Raw genomic sequence first — 20,151 nt, forward strand, 5'->3', positions numbered from 1 at the left:
TTACTGGCACAAACCCGATACCTTGCTCTTAATTTCACTTACTTGTAACTACCTGACATTTGAGGCGTGATATGAGAAAATAACATTCTCATCTATTTCAGCTTAGTGCTCCCAGATTAATTTAATCACAAGGTGGCTAGCGCAAAAAGTCCTATAACTGTCTCAAGCAATTGTTCCATCGTTTCAAATATTTTGGAGAGACCGGTTGGCGGAGGCAGCTATCATTACACAAATTACCATACCCGCACGACAATTTCTAGTGAATTTTAATCATGTCCAAACAATTAGAACACACTTGTAGTAGAAGAGATATTGTAGAGATCTCCAACACACTAGTTTTGAAATGGACATCTCCAATAGGGCACGAGCAAGCACATTTTTTCCTGTTTTAGTAATCCAGTACGCAAGAAGGTTTTGAAAACAGTGCGATCTATCAAAGCCGAAGTTTGTCATGGCTTACAGTAGATTTACAATTTTATAGCCCTTTTGTGTTATGACGTACACAATTGTTAGTAATCAATAATATTCGCCTCGCACTGCAATGGGAGTTAGTCCATTTCAGGAAGTCACTCTATACGGCTAGGCATTGCTCCACTGCATGCTTGGCGTCGTATTGTTGCATCAGGTTTTAGCTAGGACGACCTGAGTTGTCCGCAAAAGCACAATTTAGTTTTGAAATTATAGACCAGAGTTCTTCAAACGGAGTTACTGCTTAATATGAGATATATCAAAACTTGCAATATAGTGTAACCTTCGAACGGTATTTACAGGGATGTACCAAATCCGTAATACAATGAACTGAAGACCAGCTTTCGCAAATGTAGGTTTATGGTTCAGCGTGAGCTAGGACATAGGAGAGCGAGCAACGTGGTATTATGTTATTTTAGTGTGATAATTTATACCCTTTGATCGAGAGAGATATTTCACCTGTTTATTTACTCGTCGGCGATAAACCAACGGTTTTGTTTGGTTTTCAAAAATATAATTAATTTTTTTAGGAACATACTGCTTCAGCACAGGCCTTTTTGAGACAATACCTTGCACCCATGTGGGGTTCAATTCAATTCAACCGGATTTCAGCATCTATATTGAATTAGCTGACAAATATGCAAATAACTATAAAGCGCTCAGATACTGTATCAGTCACGCGCAAGTAGAACACGTGAGTAATTGTAAAGCTAAATACTACAGTCAGGCATTGTCAACCAAAATATAGAAAGATACGCCCTGCACAACGTAAATATTGAGTCGTCTAATGAGACAGAAAAATGTTGTTATTCACAATAGTCCTCCATAATTACCACGGCAGCGTCAGCCATGATCGTTTCATTTGCGGTTAATTTATTTATGACTTAACACAACAATTCGAGTATACGCAAGCTACAGTGATTTATTTGACACCGTTTATTTTGTGACGTGATATTTACTTATAAATTCCTCTTCGAGACACGAGTCAATACATATTTCCCAATCGACTCGAGTCCTCCCAACACTGTTTCTTTCCTTACATTAGTAATACGCAATGTATCAGTCATAGTAAATTAGCACCGCAGTACCAAAAGGGGTGCGCGAAAGATTAAACTAGCTTTCATATCGAAATTGATCGATTTTATTCAGACTATCTATTTCTTAATCCAGTCTCACCTATGCATTTGAGATGACAATAGAATGTGCACGGCGGCCTACGATTTAAGGTTCTTGATCATTCTTGAAGCCTATACACCAAGATGAACTTGCTCGCTTTGCAATGTAAATCTGATTGTCAGAATTGTTAAGTACGAATAGTGTTGTCGAGCATATGCGGATGGGTTATTTTGTAAATAGCAACAATAATATTGGTCTTTTAAAATTCCATATCCAGTCGCCGCTCTTATAATCAGCGTTTGTGCTAGCCCCAGTTACAAAAAACATCAGGTAATGTTCAGTATATAGGTCATCATTGTCAATCTAGAATATACTATGACTCGGGCTACCCTTGATTTTATTATATTCCTTTATTCTTCATATATACGAATGCGCATGACTAGATTCACCCCAAATAACGTTCCATCCTGTTAGGTATTCTAGAAGGAACCATTAATTGGGATGGCTCCTGTCACACAATTTTAGCTACCATGTCCATATTAGCAATACTTTACCTAAGAAAACTTCGAGAACAATTCCAATATTTTAGCCTTAGTAGCTTAAAAGCTTTGAAGGGAATCAATCACTTTGCGTCTTGAGTAGAATTGTTATTATTCAGTATTATACGGCTCGTAGCTTAATATAATTTTGACAGTACAGGAAGCTATCCATGCTACTCGTCTTCGTTGCGGCAAACGCTTGTTGGATTACTTTGCCACATGGTTTAAGTTTGGATCGGCGAGGCCAGTTGTGTGTATAAGTACAGTTAATTTCTGGAACTTGTAGGTTAGTGTCCCTCAACCGGGATATATGTAATTCTTGAGATATACCAGAGGTTGCAAAGCGCGTACCTTTCCCATGGAATATACATAGGGATGTACCAGAATGGGATCACCCCAAGCCTACAATCCGTTATCACCGAGGTAGGTATATGTATAATGTTGTCTCATATATAATACTGTACTCCGCCTAGTCACAATATCGCGATTTATTTATTTTCGTCGTAAACTCAACTTACTGGTCTAGTTAGTTGTTATAAAGTACCTACAGTTGGAAGACATGTTTTAAGTTAGCCATTTATGCGATAGATCAGATTTCCTGAAGCGGTATTCCCTGCTTGACGTAAATAAATGCCACAATGTAGTGAATGCAACAATTGGAGCGACTCAGCCGGCCCGGGTCGAAACACTTTCCATATTAGAAATCAAAAAAACTTTTTGATTCAAAATACCGATCGGTCGCGTCTCGATCCCAGCACTGCAACATTCGAGTCATGAGTCACTTCGAGTCACCGCATCCTTCGATCGAGCCGAGTCAAGTCAACTGATTAGTGAAAATGACTTTACTAGTCTTCTGCAATACATATCGGGCGGTCATCGGTATCTAACCGATGAAGATATATTGAGTTAAATAAGTCCACAAATAATGCGCTGTATTGCTTGCATACAAGTAACTTAAGTCATTTAAGCAAACGCACTGTTCTTAATTTATCATATCCGCCAAAAATAAATAAAACACTTATAGCTTATGATGGCATTGGCTGCAAACTTCGACTTCTTAACCCGCGACCAGTATATTTGTGACATGTCAGATGGATGCCCAATAAAATGCATTATCATTGAAAGATTGGTCGCTTTTTATGTATCCCATAAACTTTGCGTGAAAAATCCAAACATATGCTATATACCACAATCTTTGTCTGCATTTGATTATTTGATGACTTGAAATTGGTTCACTAATTTTACTCCGAATTAAATTCAATTCATAAACAGGTATACCGAATCAATTCAGATATTATCCAGTTGCTCAAGGCCAATGACTCGAGAGACCATGGACTCATGCACAGTAGCGCCCAATACAAAGATAATCGGCATTTCTTGTAGTCTAACTGCTATTGTCAACCCTGCGCAGTGCACAGTACACAATGTGAGGCAGCTCTGATACTTAATAGGTTGGTGATTGTGCTATTGTTGATTGAAATTACCACTTTTTACGAGGCGGCGAATTCTTGTGACGTCATAATTGCTGTAATCGTCGCACGAAATCGCAATTTACTGCATACCGCTGGTGTACGTGCAGAGTTGAACCATTCGCGTGACGTTTCAATATCGGCTCTGCACTTATTAATATCAAACCATGCAGTCGAGTTATTAAATGGAGTCTCAAAACGGTACGATCATTTGAAGTGTAACCGCGGCCTGCGCTACCAGTCCGTCCGACGAATCTCCAGTTACATCAACGCTGTTCACGCGCAATGCCCCGTGTGAGTAACGAAATACACTACGCATGGCTCTGCAGGCAACACACGACAACGCTATAATACTTCCAGCTGACAATAATGATGATTACAAACGCGAAATCGCGCAGCCGTGCAATCAGTCATTGTCTCTGCATCGTTTTGACCTACTCGCATCGCGGCAATTGTTTGATGATTAAAACATTGGTGCATTTCCCAATTTAAGTTCACGAGGCATTTCGGGAGTACATCGGTCAATTCGCAAATTCCATTTGCGTGTCGATGGCCGGGTTGGCCGCCAACGCATACCAATTGAACTACGTGTTGACGGCCGCACAAATCTCTTTCTACGGTCGCGTGTTAGCCACCCCTGGGCTAGGATTGATTCCACTCCCAGCCGCATGTCGCGATCTTACCAATAGAAATCCATTGTCTATTTAATCTCTAATGGGTAAATATTCGATAATATTGTTCTGGAAACGAGTTCATCCAGCAATCAATTTTATCGGAATGTAGAAGGTTCCCTGTTCGAACGGATCGACTAATATCAGAATTTGTGCTACTATGACCAATAATCCTGTGCTGCATCACGTTAATAATGAAAGGAACACTCAAAAAATGACTTTGTGCGACAATTTCGGAGTACGAATGTATCTAGTAGCTAGTTTTGTAAACGAATATGGGCGCACATAATTTAGATTTCAGAAAAGCATAACGTATATTAGCGCTCCTGGTCGGGAGAGGAGATCTAGGATGGTGCTTCTCAGCCCACGCTGGGTGCGTAGTCAGTGGAAAAATTCGGGGAATGTCCTAACTTGATGGATTTCAAACCTTTGCCGTATTCCAGAACTCGAGGCATGGTACTGACACACATCTTTTGATCATTACGCTCCAATATTAGTGGATATCTATTTCTCATGTTAATGTTTGCCTCCATTCGAATCATTCGATGTTATTCAGTTTCGTGATGTCGCCTTTTAAGCAATATGAGATAAGACCATCACTAATTAGCGTACACCCGACCGCATTGTCGCCAAACCCGCGAGAGATAGGAGCCGAAGTATGTTAGGCTCGAGACGCTATAGTCAGGCCATAGACCAGCAATAATCTCTTTCACTCCAGACCTATTGCAGATGCTATTGTGTGAGTCAGCGATGAAATCGTGCACACCAGGCCGAAGCCGCCAATGCATATGTGATTGCGCAGTCAAACGATGATATAGTGTGAACTGGGCCCATTGTAGATGTGATTGTTAGGCCTGCGAAACCAGGCTTTATCTAGACGCGATAAATCAGGCTTGCGAAGTTTTCCACGCGCACAGGAATGAATGACCTAATTTCGCGACCATCTCAGCGGGAGATAATCACAGCTTCCTCTCGCTAATTGACAACTCGTTTCTCGCAAACCCGCCGCGCGGAACACTGATTACACAATTATTGAATTGTAGCTAAATATTAGATTTCCAATGATCATTTCAAAATGACGGGGTTTCGCGTTTCAAATAGGCAAGTTCGACCCCCAAAATCCCCGTGGTTACGCGCCTGGCACACGCGCGTATCGAAATCGAAGACGTCTCTAACGAGGTCGCATCGATTCGCCTGATTACTAATTACTAATTACAAATCACTTCAGCGTTTGAGCATTTTGTACGAGGAGGCCGCCACCTTGTAATCTCATAAATTGGCGCTTATGTTACCCAATACTGTTATATTTAAGTTATGTAAAGAACAGCTACAGTATCAAAACGCGTCGACAGCAGGCTGATACTATAAACCTTAAAATTCCAGATCTACTATCATTATTTACTTCAAATGATTGTATTTTCAAACGTCCTTAACAGGGATTATCTTGGCGTGTCGTGATTCTATTTCGTAGTATACTTTACGCCTATACTCGTATGTCATGCTATCCCATGCAATCCTAATCATTCTAACCGTGGGACCCCAGCGTTTATATTGAATTAGTACCGAGTGTTTAGAATTTATTTTGTATAGTAAGAATATCAATGTCGCGAGGGATTATAATATAAGTCTCATATCATAGCTATAAGTACCACGTTGATTCTCTCTCTCTCTTTATAGAAAGATGAGCATCAGTTTCGTTTTATATTATCGAAATTTCCCTAGGTGCCATGACAAGTAATAGTCCACACATTGTAATAATGGCTTTCCACTTTTAGTAACATTTGGTATAACTGATACCGTTTCCACGCGACAATATTAGATTGGCAGTCTGTACCGTGATGACCCAAGTTATATTCAGGTCTATTATCTTGGCATACCAAAACTTGTTGAGTGTCAACTAGTGCTGGAACAAAAGCACGACCTTCGATACCCCAGTCATTACCAGTTAACACACATTCTGACTCGAGTCAAGTCCAAGTCAATCGACTCCCAATGCGACCCGAGTCAAACCAAGTCACTCGTTCCCTATAAGCGAATCGCTCCAGGTCAAACCACTCGAAGAAGTCGACCCGAGTCACCTCAATACTGGTGTCAACCTATATATGGATAAGCTGACTACCAGCACTCAACTCCCTTAACACCTTACAGTCTGGTATGGAGTCAACTGATTTTTCCATTCCTGCGCTCCGCGTTTTATCCAGTTTTGAGCGGAAGAACGTTAACGCGCATGCACCTCCCATCACCACGAGCAATTTGCTATTTTCGTAAAGTGGGGTTTTGGCATCCTTCCGAACATTCATCAAGCAAATTTTTGTCGCTATCCTTTGTACTCCGGCATGATTAAGCCCCCCATTACAGACAAATTTCACCATTTTGCTGCAGTTAAATATTTCCTGTTCGTCAATTACCCACTGTAGCGCTTCCTTTCCCACCATTAGTTGTGGCCTTATTGTGCAAGAGTTTTGCAATGGCGTGATCAACCCCTCAATTGGGGTCGTATTTTGCCGTTTCTACTAAATTAAATTTTCTTGTTCGTCAATATGCCATCGCAACATGTACAAAAATTACGCCATCCTGCTTCCATATTTACTTACTACTACATTACTTAATCCTTCCATTTTTAATGCTTCCATATTTACTTACTACTGCATTACTTAATCCTTCCATTTTTAACGCTTCCATATTTACTCACTACTGCATTACTTAATCCCGATTTGGCTTAGCAATACCATCCGAAAATTTCGCAATTATGTATTTCGCAATAATAGTCATTGTATAATCATCGTTAATACCGCAAATTTGCCTCGTACATTCTCAAATTCCGTACAATTTTAGGCTTCCATAAACAAATACAACATGATTTTTTTAAACTATGTTATTTCAACGGAGTTAAATTTAGGTTAATAGTTAATTTCACATGGACTCTAATCCGTGAAAACGGGCCGAACACAACACAACACATAACAACCCTAACTTCTACCTTTACAATAATTCAGTAATTATTTTCACAATATCTATCTCAGTTTTTCATGCAATGTTACTGCTGTAATATACGTCTTTTGGTTATTCCGCCGAACAACCTTTTTAAGATAATTTTTTGCTGCAACTCTCCCGCATTTCGCATAACAAAAATACATACATCCTACCATTGTTGTTACGCTAACCGCAAAAATCAAGACATAATTGTTAAGTGATTCTTCTAAATCCTTTCTATTGTTAATATCCACAATAATTTTACCTGATGCATATCCTTGTTCTATTTCGTGTAGTTTGTGCAATCGTCCATAGAAGTCAAATGTAATTCGGTCCAATCTGTCATATCTGGCCGTAGGTAAGGTATGCGGTATACTGAGTGTAGTTTTTCCTTCTTCTTCGATAGAGGGTGTAATTGAAGAAAGTGCACTATTGGAAGTACTCTTCCAACTTCTGATCACATCATTTTTACTTACTGATGTGGGATCGCTCTGATAGTCACCTGATGAAAGCATTGACGTTGATTTAGTTCTTACCTGTAGATCTTGCTTTTTGTTTAACTTATCTGGTTCTGTATTAGAGCGGGACTTGCTGGTGACGAAGTATTGGTGCGTTTCAACTGTCGTTGCTACTTGTGATGTATCAAACAACATATTGAAATGCGCTCTTGGCGGTGTCGTGTCCTTGATTTGATTTGCGTGATGACTTAATTGTATGTAAGACTCAGGTATCTGCGTAATTTGGGATGTTTTCCTTATTGGCACGGATAAGGAGCCTAACATTTCACCATTTTTTGAGGGTATTTGATAGGTCATGGTATTCCATTGTAACCTTGCTTTTACACTTCTCGCCATTGGTACACGTGTTGTTAACCCACTTTCAGAAAAGGTGACTCCTGTCGTAGCAATACCAATGCTTTTCTGAGTGTCCATCTCTGTTGATATAGCCATAGATGGTTCCACAGTTGTGAAAATATCAGTGGGACTCGTCCTGCGTCTTTCTTGCTCACTAACAGTTTTCACTGTAGTTAAGAATGTAATAATAGATGTAGTTGGTCTTGGGCCGGTGTTATCTTCGCGTGAGGAATGCACAGTAGTCAATATGGCTGGGAGCGATGTCGATGAAGTCGTTTCGGAAATAGCAATAGCCGATGTCAACCCTCCAGTATATGGTGTGATTGCAGCAGTGGATAAAGTGGTCGTAATACTATCTGACGTATGTGCAGACGTTTTTGGCGTGGAAATTGTCGTATCTGTTGTTAACTCAGTCGTATATTGAGTATTTTTAATTGATGTTGGAGTTTCAATCATTGGTAATGCCATTGTAGTTTCAATAATATTTGTAGAATCCGTAGTATAAGCTATCTGTATGGGCCTATGTTTTAATAAAACATTATATTCTCCGTCTTTGTCATAATAATCGTAGTAGTAATTTCCAGCGTCTTGAAAACTAGTATTATCGTCATAACCGGCATAGCTAATTCCTTCGTCATAACCTTCTATATAATCGTAGTTATAGTGGTTAGTGTCATATTGATTCGTCATTCTTACATTTTCCTCAGTAATTGTTATGGTTTTTACCCGTGTCACAGCGGGTTCTGGAGTCGCTACAACAGAAGTGATATCAACCCATATACCAGTCTCGCTACTAGGAGGCACTTCTCGAGTGATTCCTTCGTAACTTACAGTCCTTGTCGTTATTGCTTCCGCGTTACTTCGTGGCATTACGGAGCTAGAAGGTACTTTTCGAGTGGTTCCTTCATATTTTACAGCCTTTGTCGTTATTGATTCCGCGGTACTTAATGGCATTTCAGAGTTAGTTCTGATTTTGTTATTGTCCTTATAGGCATAAGGCGTATACACCAATATTCCAGCACATATTGTGGCTGTGTAGGCCACACTTGGTCGGAATATCCGGATATCATGAAACTGCACCTCTATGAGCTTGCGTGTTGACATATAGCTCAGTAATTCTTCATTTATCCTACTCAATTTCTGAGGTGTCAAGGCTGACCGTAGCGCCTGACTTAGAGACTCCATCTCTTTACCAGTTATGGACCTGTCCAATCTCCCCAGTTTTCTCCGCATTTTATATATGGGCAAAGATAACTGGCGTAACCGCCGTTTTGTTGCTTCTACGTAATACATTCCTAGGCGAGCTAGATAATAGTCCATATTCCTTGTATTTTGCCCATGGCTTTTAAATGATGCAGTCAGGATAAAGTCGCCTAATCTACCGGGTTGTTTACACTTGGGTAGACTCTTAGGCCATGCTTTGAGGGGAGATTCCTGACCTGCAGGTTTTGGAGATGCAATTCGTAAACGACCATTGCTATGATCTGCATACACGGGTTGATTTGTATATGGATCATATAACACTTCCTTAAAGGCCAATGCCGTCTTTAAATTTCCTATTGAATTTCGACAAACCTTTTGATTTTTTTTACGTTCACATTCTATGCTGCCTTGCAACATAGTCGGAAAATTTCTCTTCCCCATTATCCGTTGAGTATCATTATTCAGATGTTCGCGGAGGGCGTAAATCCTCAATCTAAACCAAGTATGACCATCAAAGTTTGCTGGCCTCTCCCTGGGGCCCGTCTCATTTCGAGCCTTCAACCACACGATGTCGTGATGTAATCTGGGTAATTTGACTCCCGCTGGCCATTGACTGTAGGAATAAGTTTCTTGCATTCTCGTCCCTAATCCTCTTATGCTATTATCTATTTCCATGACCACAAAGTCTCTGGACAGTATATTTACTGCCAGATCATCTGTATAAAATGAGCATCCTATGCATTGCATCTGGTTGTCTTCTCCGTGCACACATACGTTAAATTCGCCTTTATTGACTCTCCATCCCGCGATTTCTTCGAAACGCTGCTGACACCTTGCTGTCACTGTTGCATATTGTGCCAAGATATTCATCACTGATAACTTGTACACCGTCAACAGTTGATGTATAGTAACTTGTGGAGTAGCATTAGGAGATATCATCCGAAGGATCGGACCTGGCACAGCCATAGTGCCATGTTCTTCCCTTCCTACCACATACTTCCATGTATGTACTAGGCCAAAGTTATTCTTTCGACGATATGTTGTGGTTCTGGTAAAGGCTGCCAAAGTAATATCGGGAGATATTCTTGATAGTTTCCGATTGCACCCGCACTCTCTTTCGTATTGTCTAACATTGTTCCAATACCTCTTGTCAGACCCCGAGGGTGCAAATAACTTGTACAATTGATCTTGGCTAGCTCGTGTTGGACCAAATTTGGGCGTCTCTTTGTATATTGGAAAATTATTTTCCGTTTCACCTATTGGCCAACTCTCGTTCAATTTGAATAGTCGATTAAGGCGGATGTATCTGAGACCTTGATACCGGAACGTTGTCCATCCTGTAAGATTAAATGTTAACCTCACACTCATAGCAGACAGGGGCAATAATTGGCCATGAGTTTGAAGATATCCTCGGTGTAGTGTTAAGGCTACTGCCAGCACAATCCATAATTTAAGGTAACGATTCATATTATTATAAATTAGTTAGTATATCTGTGGACTTATGAAAAATTTTTAATTAATAAAAGTAAAATCCTTTGAGTACATATGCGTGCACTACATTCTTGTCGATTTGGCTGTTTTAACGGGGGTCGATACCGATGATATGTGCATTGTCAACTGAGTATTCGTGTTTCGCCGTTGTACCTCAGTTTTTAACTTAGGACAGCAAAGACTGCTATAACGACAGCCACAAAACAAGACGATCCCGGCCCCCAATATCAAAATTACTGGAATTAGAACAGACCCCAGGCCGGAAAAAATTCCGCTCACTCCCTTATTGAATATTCCTCCGACCGCACCTAATCCATCTTGTAGAAGATCTCCTGTGCTATCTCCTACTGATTTTATCAAGCTTCCTACACCGTGTGTCATGTCTTCTATCGTTTGGCCCAAGTTATTCATAAATTCTTCTCCTCCAACAAATTCGAAAGGCTTAATTGTAATATTCTCATATCGCCAATCAGAAATATTCATGTACACACTCTTATTTAGATCTTTTCTCCAAACTTGTAAACCCAAATCCACACTCTGTTGGGCTTGATCTAGACTGATTCGGTTAGCACGTAGCTCTACCCCAATGTCATTCGTCTCATTGATGTAAGCGTCTCTATAGGCTATTAATTGCTGAGCGTGTTCTTTTATCCGCAGCGTTCCTTGTCGGATTTTTGTGAGATATACTTTGCTGGAGTCGAATATTAACTTGCCAGTTAAATTAGCCAACTCGTCCAAAACCAATCGATCAAGGGCCAGTTCAGCTTCGCTCATTTCCTTATAGTTTTGAAAAGAGGTCAGGGATGCTGTGGCTTGTCGTACTATCATTTGTCGGTTTCTTTCTATGTACTTTTCCATTAGTACAAGTCGTTTATTTGTTAACGTTGTCCTCATTTCCATGGTAGCGATCGTTTGATCCAGTTTCTGTTGTTGGGCTATTTGCAGAAGAGAGAGTTCGTTAATCTTTCTCCCTAGTGCAGTGGACCTCTGCGTGGCCTGTATCATTCTATTATTGATTTGTCGGCTAAGATCCAATGTTTCTTCATGTAACTGGGATGAAACTGTCGCAACGACGGCGATCGCTGATATCGCAGCAAAAACGAGACATATCAGTCCTGACAGGAACCTTTTACGCCTTCTACGCGTACCCCGTGGGGCGGTATTACTTGATACCAATTCACCTTTAATTTCTATTGGTCCCCCTGGGAAGCGTGGTCGGTTTAGCTCCGGATCAAAATGAACATGGTCCCAAAAGGCTGCCTTCAAAATGCGTCCTCCTACAGGGTCGCGGCACAAATCCTGGTTATGTGATATTCTATTTTTACATGCTTCATCCGATGCAGTAAGAGAGGGGAAGAATTTCCACATAGGCCTGGGAAAAGGTACCCATGTTGATGTAGACGCGTTAAACCTAGTCGGCGCACCATCAAAAAGGTTATTCCACCTCATGCCCTGATTGCCACGATTAGCATACACACTGTGATCCAAATTTGGAAAAGACGGTTGTATCCATTTTACTCTGGGAGGAAAATTTGTCGTTGGTAGATCACCCCATATAGTGGTATTCATTCCTGGCCAGAAATTGCACGAATGGGCTATTACACCACCATCAGGCCAGAAGTGCTCAAACCAGTACTGATTAATCCATCCCCCCTGGGCCCGGCATGGAATGAACTTATTGCGCATATACGGCCATGTACTTATTGTAGTCATTACTATTTCTTGGATGATTATATCTGCCTTATTTGGTTCCAGAGCAGAAATCACTCCTCTAAAATTACACCTTGTACAGATTCCTTTTCTGACCCCTTTTACCCTCCAAGAGTGGTATTGTTGCCAAAAAACACTATGGGAGGCATAATCTTTATCCACTAGATGCCAGCATTGTGTAAAACTATTGCTACTGGCATTATACTTATTTAATTCACTTAATTTTTCTTTGTCCCCGTCTCTCATTGGCTCTTGAAGACATGAGGCTTCAACAGCTGAATAACTTTCGAATAGTCGTATCATAATCAATTTAAATTTGGTTAGAGCAAACATGGAGTAATTCCTGCCAAGGTCATGATACCAGTAATAGTCCCCACTCCAGAACCAGCGAATCCTATAATACCCTATTGGACGTATGAACATGTTTGTTTGTTTAAGAACATCATAGGAAATATTGGGCGTGATTTGGCCCAGGCGCCGTTGACAGAGACAGGTGCGTTCAAAATCTTGTACACTTGTCCAATATCTTCCATGTGGAAACGCCATTTGTTGTAATGAAAAACGCTCAGCTACTACGTAACCAAATGACTTGCTGTAAAATAGTTCAGGCCGTCTATATACATGTCGCTCCGCCGTTTTGTTGAAAATGCTCATCAAGTGATAGTCCTCCCATTGTGTATCATTTAGAGTGATCCATTCTTCAGGCAGGGGTCCCCGTAGTTCCCCTAGCGTCCCCTGAGTGAAAGACCGTGCCCTACTTGTTACAGGATCTGCAAGTCCGTGCATGCCTTTCGCCGCCGTATGCAGCACCAAATCAGACGTACAAATGATACCAACAAGGATAGACAGAGAATAAGGAAGGATGTCCATGGTACAGACAGTGGTGGTTCTCGCCACGTCATAAACTAAATATAATCGCGCACTAGACCTAGACTACCGTCTGTAAAAACACAAAACAACAGATGTCGTCATTTCCGTCCTGGAACCTTAAAACGGGGTTTACAAATGTGGTAATACAGGAGACCCATCAAATTTGTCAAAATTATACCGTGGATCATTGTGTATGGTGCGCAGGAGTGCCAAGAATCGGTCAGTCTTTTGATGTTGACGTTTCCACAAAAACTCCCCTACGTAATCGGCTAAAAGGTGACGTGCTAAACCACGAGACCTATGTAAGTGATATTTAAGCTGTCCCCAGGCCCCCTCGATTTCATTAGTACAAAAAGCTGTCCGGGGATCTTTAAACCATCGGGAGTGGTCCACTACGCCGTGTATGTAACCCTTCCCCCAGCTCTCTATGCCCTTGTAGGAAGGATAAGCATCGGTTAGAATTGTGGACCCCTCTGTCACATTTTCTACTATGAGTTTTCGAAATACTTCAGCAGTTCTGTCAGAAGTTATTTCAATGAACATTTCTCCGGTGGCTTTGTCTATTCCTCCAAACCCCCAAATGGCTTTAACAGCTGGTCCTTTACCAGAGGCAGCCCGGCGCTTGGCTAAGTGCGTTTCATCAATAATTACGCAACCGCCTTCCTTTCCCAAACGTCGCTTGTTCCTGTGAAATTCGGCCGTACAAAGCTTTCGCAATTTGCCGCACCAGGTAACCGTTGAACGTGGGCTAATCTCAGCTTCATGCGAAATTTGGGTTTGCAACGCGTCATGGGACCAAAAGTAGAACAATATTAATAATTTGGGAAGTTCTACCTTGCTTCCCGCGAATATCGAGTGTTTCCGTATAGTCGCCGTAGTGTCACAGGGGTTGCATCGCCACCTAAATCCATCATCGCCTGTTGACGTAATTTCCTCTTTCATTATTTTTTTACATCGCTTGCATTTCATCCTTCGCACCAACAACCCGTGATTTCTCAGAAATATCACACAATCCCGTGTGTTTAGCAATGCACCCGATTCGACCAAACTCAACACATTGTATGTTCTTTTCCGCGTATCTGCGCAAGTAAATAATACGACATGTGGTGTCGATCAACTCCCCATCGTCTTTAGCGGATCAAACCCCCCTTTTTCTTGGCGTTTTATGTGTACTGACTCTCTCCTATTTTAATCCCGTGTTATTCCTATGACAGGGTTATTTTTTTCACTTGTTCCTTATCAGACCTAACGATTTTTTCACCCTCATTTCAATGTACATGCAAAACACTTACTATCCTCCTACACACCCATTTTATGGTGCAACAACTATTGCCGCCTAGACCTCCGGGCACTTATTTCACAAGTACCCAATTTTTCATTGAATTTTCAATAAATCTGATGATGATCGGATTCATTTTGTACATACGCATTGTTTTCAGTATCCACGTGTGAGGGACTGAATCGAAAGCTTTTTTGTAATCTATCCATGCCATGCTGAGGTTAGTATGTCTCCTCTTGCAGTTTTCAAGAATGGTTTTGTCAAGGAGCAGGTGGTCCTTACAGCCAAGGGCGCCTTCCTTGCATCCTTTCTGCTCAGGCGGTAGAAGATTTTCTAGGTGTTTGTAGCTTCGTTTTGCCAGGATTTTGGTCAGTGTTTTGTACATGGTTGTCAGGCATGTTATTGGCCTGTAGTTCTTGGGGTCCCTGGTGTTTTCATTTTTTGGAATAAGATAGGTGATCCCTTGTGTGAACCAGGCTGGGATCTCGTGCGAGCTGGTTGAGGATAAAAGCTCATTGTAGGTAACCGCTAGGTAATTATGTGTTGCAGTTAGTTTTTTTAGCCAAAAGTTTTTGATCTGGTCAGGACCGGCTGCTTTCCAGTTCAGTGAACTCTTTAGGGCCTCCTTGATTTCTTGTTTTGTGATTTCTGACCATTGTTGTTCTGGTGTTTGTAGATGGTCAGTGTGGAGGTCTTGTATCCAATTTGCATTTGAGTTGTGCAATTTTTTGGTTTCCCATATTTTCTTCCAAAATGATTCCACATCTGCAGTGGCTGGTATTTTGCTGCTGGTAATTTTTTGATTTGACTTTTGTTTCATCATTCGAAAAAATTGTCCAGGTTTGCGAGCAAATAACAAATTTTGGCGATATTGTGTTTCTCGTTTTTTATATCGTTTCAATCGTTGTGCTTTGGCGCATATTCTCATTTTTAATTCTTCTTGCAACATTGTCACTTTTTCTGTTGACTGCAGTTTGGTTTGGTGCTCCAGTTCTATTCTTTTTACTTTATTTTTTACTTTGCGGGAAACATTTCCTTTTTTTAGTTCTGAGAGTATCGCAACGTCATACCTTAGTTTTGCGATTTTGTTTTCAATTCTGCGTTGCCAAGCTGGCGTATGCCTTCCCCTTTTTTTGTTGACAGTTCTTGGTATTTTGCAGTGCCTTTCTGAGATAACTGCCGCAGTGCTGTAAATGAGGTTGTTGATTGTTGTCAAGGGACATTGTGGTCTTTCTCCTTGTTTGTCATTTAGAGTTGCAGGCAGTATGGTTTCTGTCAAAATTTTGTTCGCTACTGCAATATCAGTTTTCAGTTTCTTTGTAATTTGTAAGTCAGGTAACTGCACTCTGTCATTTACATTCAATGTGGATTTCATGCGGTCGATGATTTGATTTTTGATCTCCAATTCTAATTCCGTGTCTATGTCGCCATCGTTAGGTGTTATTGATTCATTCGGGTGCCCGGTGGTATTTTGTAATTCTACTTCTGCGATGTTCGGGTCATCAAGTGATTGTTGTGGGTTCAGGTCATCTTGGCCGAATTGCAGTTCCAAAGCCTCAGAGTTTTCTATGTTTTTGTTACACATTTCTCCCTCGATTTCTGCGAGTTCTTGTTCAGATAATTTTTTATTTTTTATTACACAACGTCTCATTGTTGCCAGGGTATTGGCAGTCATGGTTGGAGAGTTGTTCGTTCTCTCTTTCCATTTTTGAAAAGTTCCTTCGGTTACTCCTGCCGAGTTTTCAAATTTGGCTAAGAAGTAACATCTCATTATTTCTTTATACTCTTCTTTACTCCATCTGTGTCTCTTCTTTTTTCTTTTGCAGCAGAGCTGTTTTGTGAGCCACAGTTCGGTGTTGCACAGGCGCCATGTTGAGAAATATCTTCTCTTTGGTGTTCCTGTGTGGTCGGAGTTGACGAGTCCTCTGGGGTCATCCGCTTGGTCCCACGGCGGGTACGTCCAGGTGCGATATATCCAGATCGTTTCGCAGGCATTCACAGCAGTGATGCGTCAGTTCAGAAGTTAGGTTAAGTTAAAGTAATTAATTAATTATTAATTAATTCTTAATACAACCAAATACTCCATTATTATTATTATTATATTCTTTATTCACAGTAAAACTGGCAGATACACACATAATCCGGGGAGCAACCTGCCCCCAAAGGAAAATGGCGAGATTAGAGTAAATTTTTAAAATTTCAGTAATACATTCAAATTGTTATTCCTATGCAATACACGGAGAAGTCAGCTATGCAATACACGGAGAAGTCAGTTATTATTATTATTATTATTATTATTATTATGAAAACAAGTGGCGCTTTCAACCGATGATGGTTATTTGCGCCACGCTCAGTATACGTTCAATGAGGAAATCGGAGAAAAGAAAAGAGATCAGAGAAATAATTCGCAGGAGAGAATAAATTCTATAACTGGTATAGTTAGGCAATTGAGGGTCAATAGATTTTGTACAGAGAAAGCAACGTTTTCATTGGCACAATGAGCAATCAAAAAGCGGCGATGAAATTCAAATTTACGACATTCCATTAGCAAATGTGAAACAGTGTCCGGGACGCAGCATAAGGAACACAAGGGGGAGTCGACACACCCAATCTTGAATAAATGGGAATTAAGGCGGCAATGACCTGACCGTAGACGAAATAATATTCGATCATAATGACGATTATTCGTGTCGGGCAGGCGGTTGAAAATTGTATTTTGAAGCTGTTTATAGCAGGCTCCTTTTTGGTCACGGATGTATTCATTGTTCCAAAGTTGCCGGCAATGCTCGAGTATTAAAACTCTTGCGTCTTTTGTTGGTGTGTCTATATTGAATTCAGAAGCTGGCGATTCATCGCTTGCCGCCGTTTTTGCGTGTTCGTCTGCAATTTCATTTCCCGGGATGCAAACATGCCCTGGTATCCATACGTAATGGATACTTGCACCGAGGTTGGTCGCTTGATGGTTCAACGAGGTTATCTCACGCTGGATTCCGGGTTGACACGAAAGCGGTCTTTCACATATATGCTGGAGGCCACTCAGGCAGTCTGAAAGAATAACGTAATTAGATGGCTGCCCGCGCTCCACTATCCACCTCAAGGCGGACAATATCGCCAGCAGTTCTAATGTAAAGCTAGATAGCAGTTTTGAGCAACGCCGTTTGATGACAGTTTGATGATCAGGGATATACGCTGCAAAGCCCGCGCAGTCGGCGAACTTGGAGCCGTCAGTGTAGATTTCTGTGGCGCTATTGTATATGTCGGAAACATAATCAAGACAAATATGTCGTTGGCTATGATCTCGAACTCCTTGCCGGTCAAGGATAGAGACAAGGTTCCTGTCCACTCTGAGGCGAGGGACCGTCCACGGTGGCAACGCCGACCATTGGTATCTATTTACGTTAAGATCTGTGAAAAAGCATTTGGTGAAAGTATTAAAAGAGCGCCGCCTTGGGTTTAGCAGATAGTCTATTTCTTGCCATGAGTCCGACATCAGGGCTTCGGCTGGGTGGGTACCAAGTGGTCTACTCATTACATGACATCGGTAATTCAGGGAAAGGTGTTTATGTCGAACTTGCACTGGCATTTCCTTGCAGCTAGCTTGAAGGATGCAAATGGGGGTGCTACGCATCGCGCCGCAGCATATTCGTAGTGCCCGATTTTGTAGGACTTGAATTCGATCTACTTGTGACTTTACACCGAAACCATAGGCAGGGAGTCCGTAATCAATAACCGGGCGTATCAGTGATCTGTAAAGCACAAGCAATGATTGTTTAGACGCGCCCCAATGCGTCCCTGAAAGAAGTCTAATCAAGTTTAATCGTTTGGTGCATTTCTCTATAACGTGATCAATGTGATGCCTGTAAGACAAGGTCTTATCGAAAACTACTCCGAGGTATTTACATTTTTCCACAAAGGAAACCTCTCTACCGCCGATTGTAAGCGATAAAGAGTGAAAAGCATTGCTACCGATTTTGACATGGATATCGAGAACCCCCAGTTACAGCACCACTCGAAAATGCTGTTAAGCTACGCTTGTATCGATGATAGTAGGTTAGGAATAGAGAGACCGCTTTCCCACACTGCGCAATCGTCCGCATAGAGACCGTGATCACATTGAATAACTGATGACAGGTCATTTAGCATTATCGAAAAAAGCAATGGGCTAATAACACTTCCCTGGGGTGTACCATTCTCTAAAATGTACGTGTCTGATAATGTAGAGCCTATTCGAACTTGGAACGTTCGGTTGGTTAGAAATGAACTAATCCACGAATAAATGCGACCGGTTATTCCAAGCTGCGCAAGTTTATATAACATTCCTTCGCGCCACATCATGTCGTAAGCGCGCTCGATGTCTAGAAACACGGCAATGACCGAACGCTGACTATTCAAGGCTTTGTAGACTGTGTCGTGGAGTGTGAGAATGTGATCTAATGTGGTTCTACCATGTCTGAATCCGGATTGCGAGGTGTGAAGGAGCCCTCTCTCCTCGAGGTACCACCGTAGCCTGTTTGTGACCATAGCCTCCATGATTTTGCATAAATGACTTGTCAATGATATCGGTCGGAAAGACTCCGGAGCGCCAGGGTCTTTGCCATGTTTGAGAAGAGGTATCACTATGGCTTTCTTCCAGGCTTCCGGAACCAGTCCGTCGTGCCATATAGAGTTGAAATGCTCTAAGATATGGTTGAGAGCGGTCGCAGATAGGTTCTGCAGCATGGCATAGCAGAGGTCGTCATCGCCAGGAGATGAGTTTCGACGAGATTGAATTGCATCCAGCAGTTCTTCCGGATTGAACGGGACATTGATGGGGTCGACGGGCTGAAGTGGTCGAGTAACGGGAACCGGTACCACCATGAGGTCTCGATGCAGGAGAAAACTTTTGGAGTAGTTATCACTGCTGCTGACTCTGGCAAAATGTAGTCCCGGCCGGGTCAGACCAAAGACCTGATTAGTAACACTGGTATCCATGACTTCCCTGCTTGGCGCTCATGCATTACTGGGATAGCATGGAGGGACGGTGCATGACTTAAAAAGCCGTAAAAGGCTATATGTGCACTTCCTTGTCCAGAGGCATATGCACATCATGCACTCATGGTATGCATATGCTATGCACGGATCGTGTGTATGTGAATCATGAGTCGGTGAATATGCCACAAAAACATCAAGGACAAAAATAAACTACGTCCTTTCCTTTCCTTACTGTCATTGCTAAAGTCAAATTAAATCAGCATTAGATTTTGCCTTCGATTAATATTAGAACATAGTATTAACAACTCAAATATAATAATTATTGAACCATAGTAAGAGCATGGTTTCTTAACCTTTTTAGCGATCGTTCCCCTTTTGCTTCCCATAAGATTTCTCGTAGACCCTGTCCTTTTTTCAACACAATTTCTGATGGTAGGTCTATATTAAAATAAGAAAGCCCATCCACATCAAATCGCACGTAGCGCGAATACTATTTTCCAGTTGAATAAATTGGCCAAGAAAATATTCCACAGCATA

At 41.4% G+C, this 20,151-nt stretch overlaps 1 long non-coding RNA gene across 1 annotated transcript in view; it reads right to left on the bottom strand.

Annotated features, from left to right (window-relative positions):
• Window positions 1-16,721, bottom strand: part of LOC145449080 (uncharacterized) — a 98,964-nt gene extending 82,243 nt beyond the window's left edge. The window contains exon 1 of the long non-coding RNA XR_013918127.1: window positions 16,707-16,721. This is a non-coding gene — a long non-coding RNA (uncharacterized LOC145449080). The remainder of the gene's footprint in view (window positions 1-16,706) is intronic.
• Window positions 16,722-20,151: the final 3,430 nt, after the last annotated feature.

This window comes from Botryllus schlosseri, chromosome 10 (assembly GCF_051294905.1).
Source record: "Botryllus schlosseri isolate E-star chromosome 10, Bs_hap1, whole genome shotgun sequence".
In the NCBI taxonomy this organism is placed as follows: domain Eukaryota; kingdom Metazoa; phylum Chordata; class Ascidiacea; order Stolidobranchia; family Styelidae; genus Botryllus; species Botryllus schlosseri.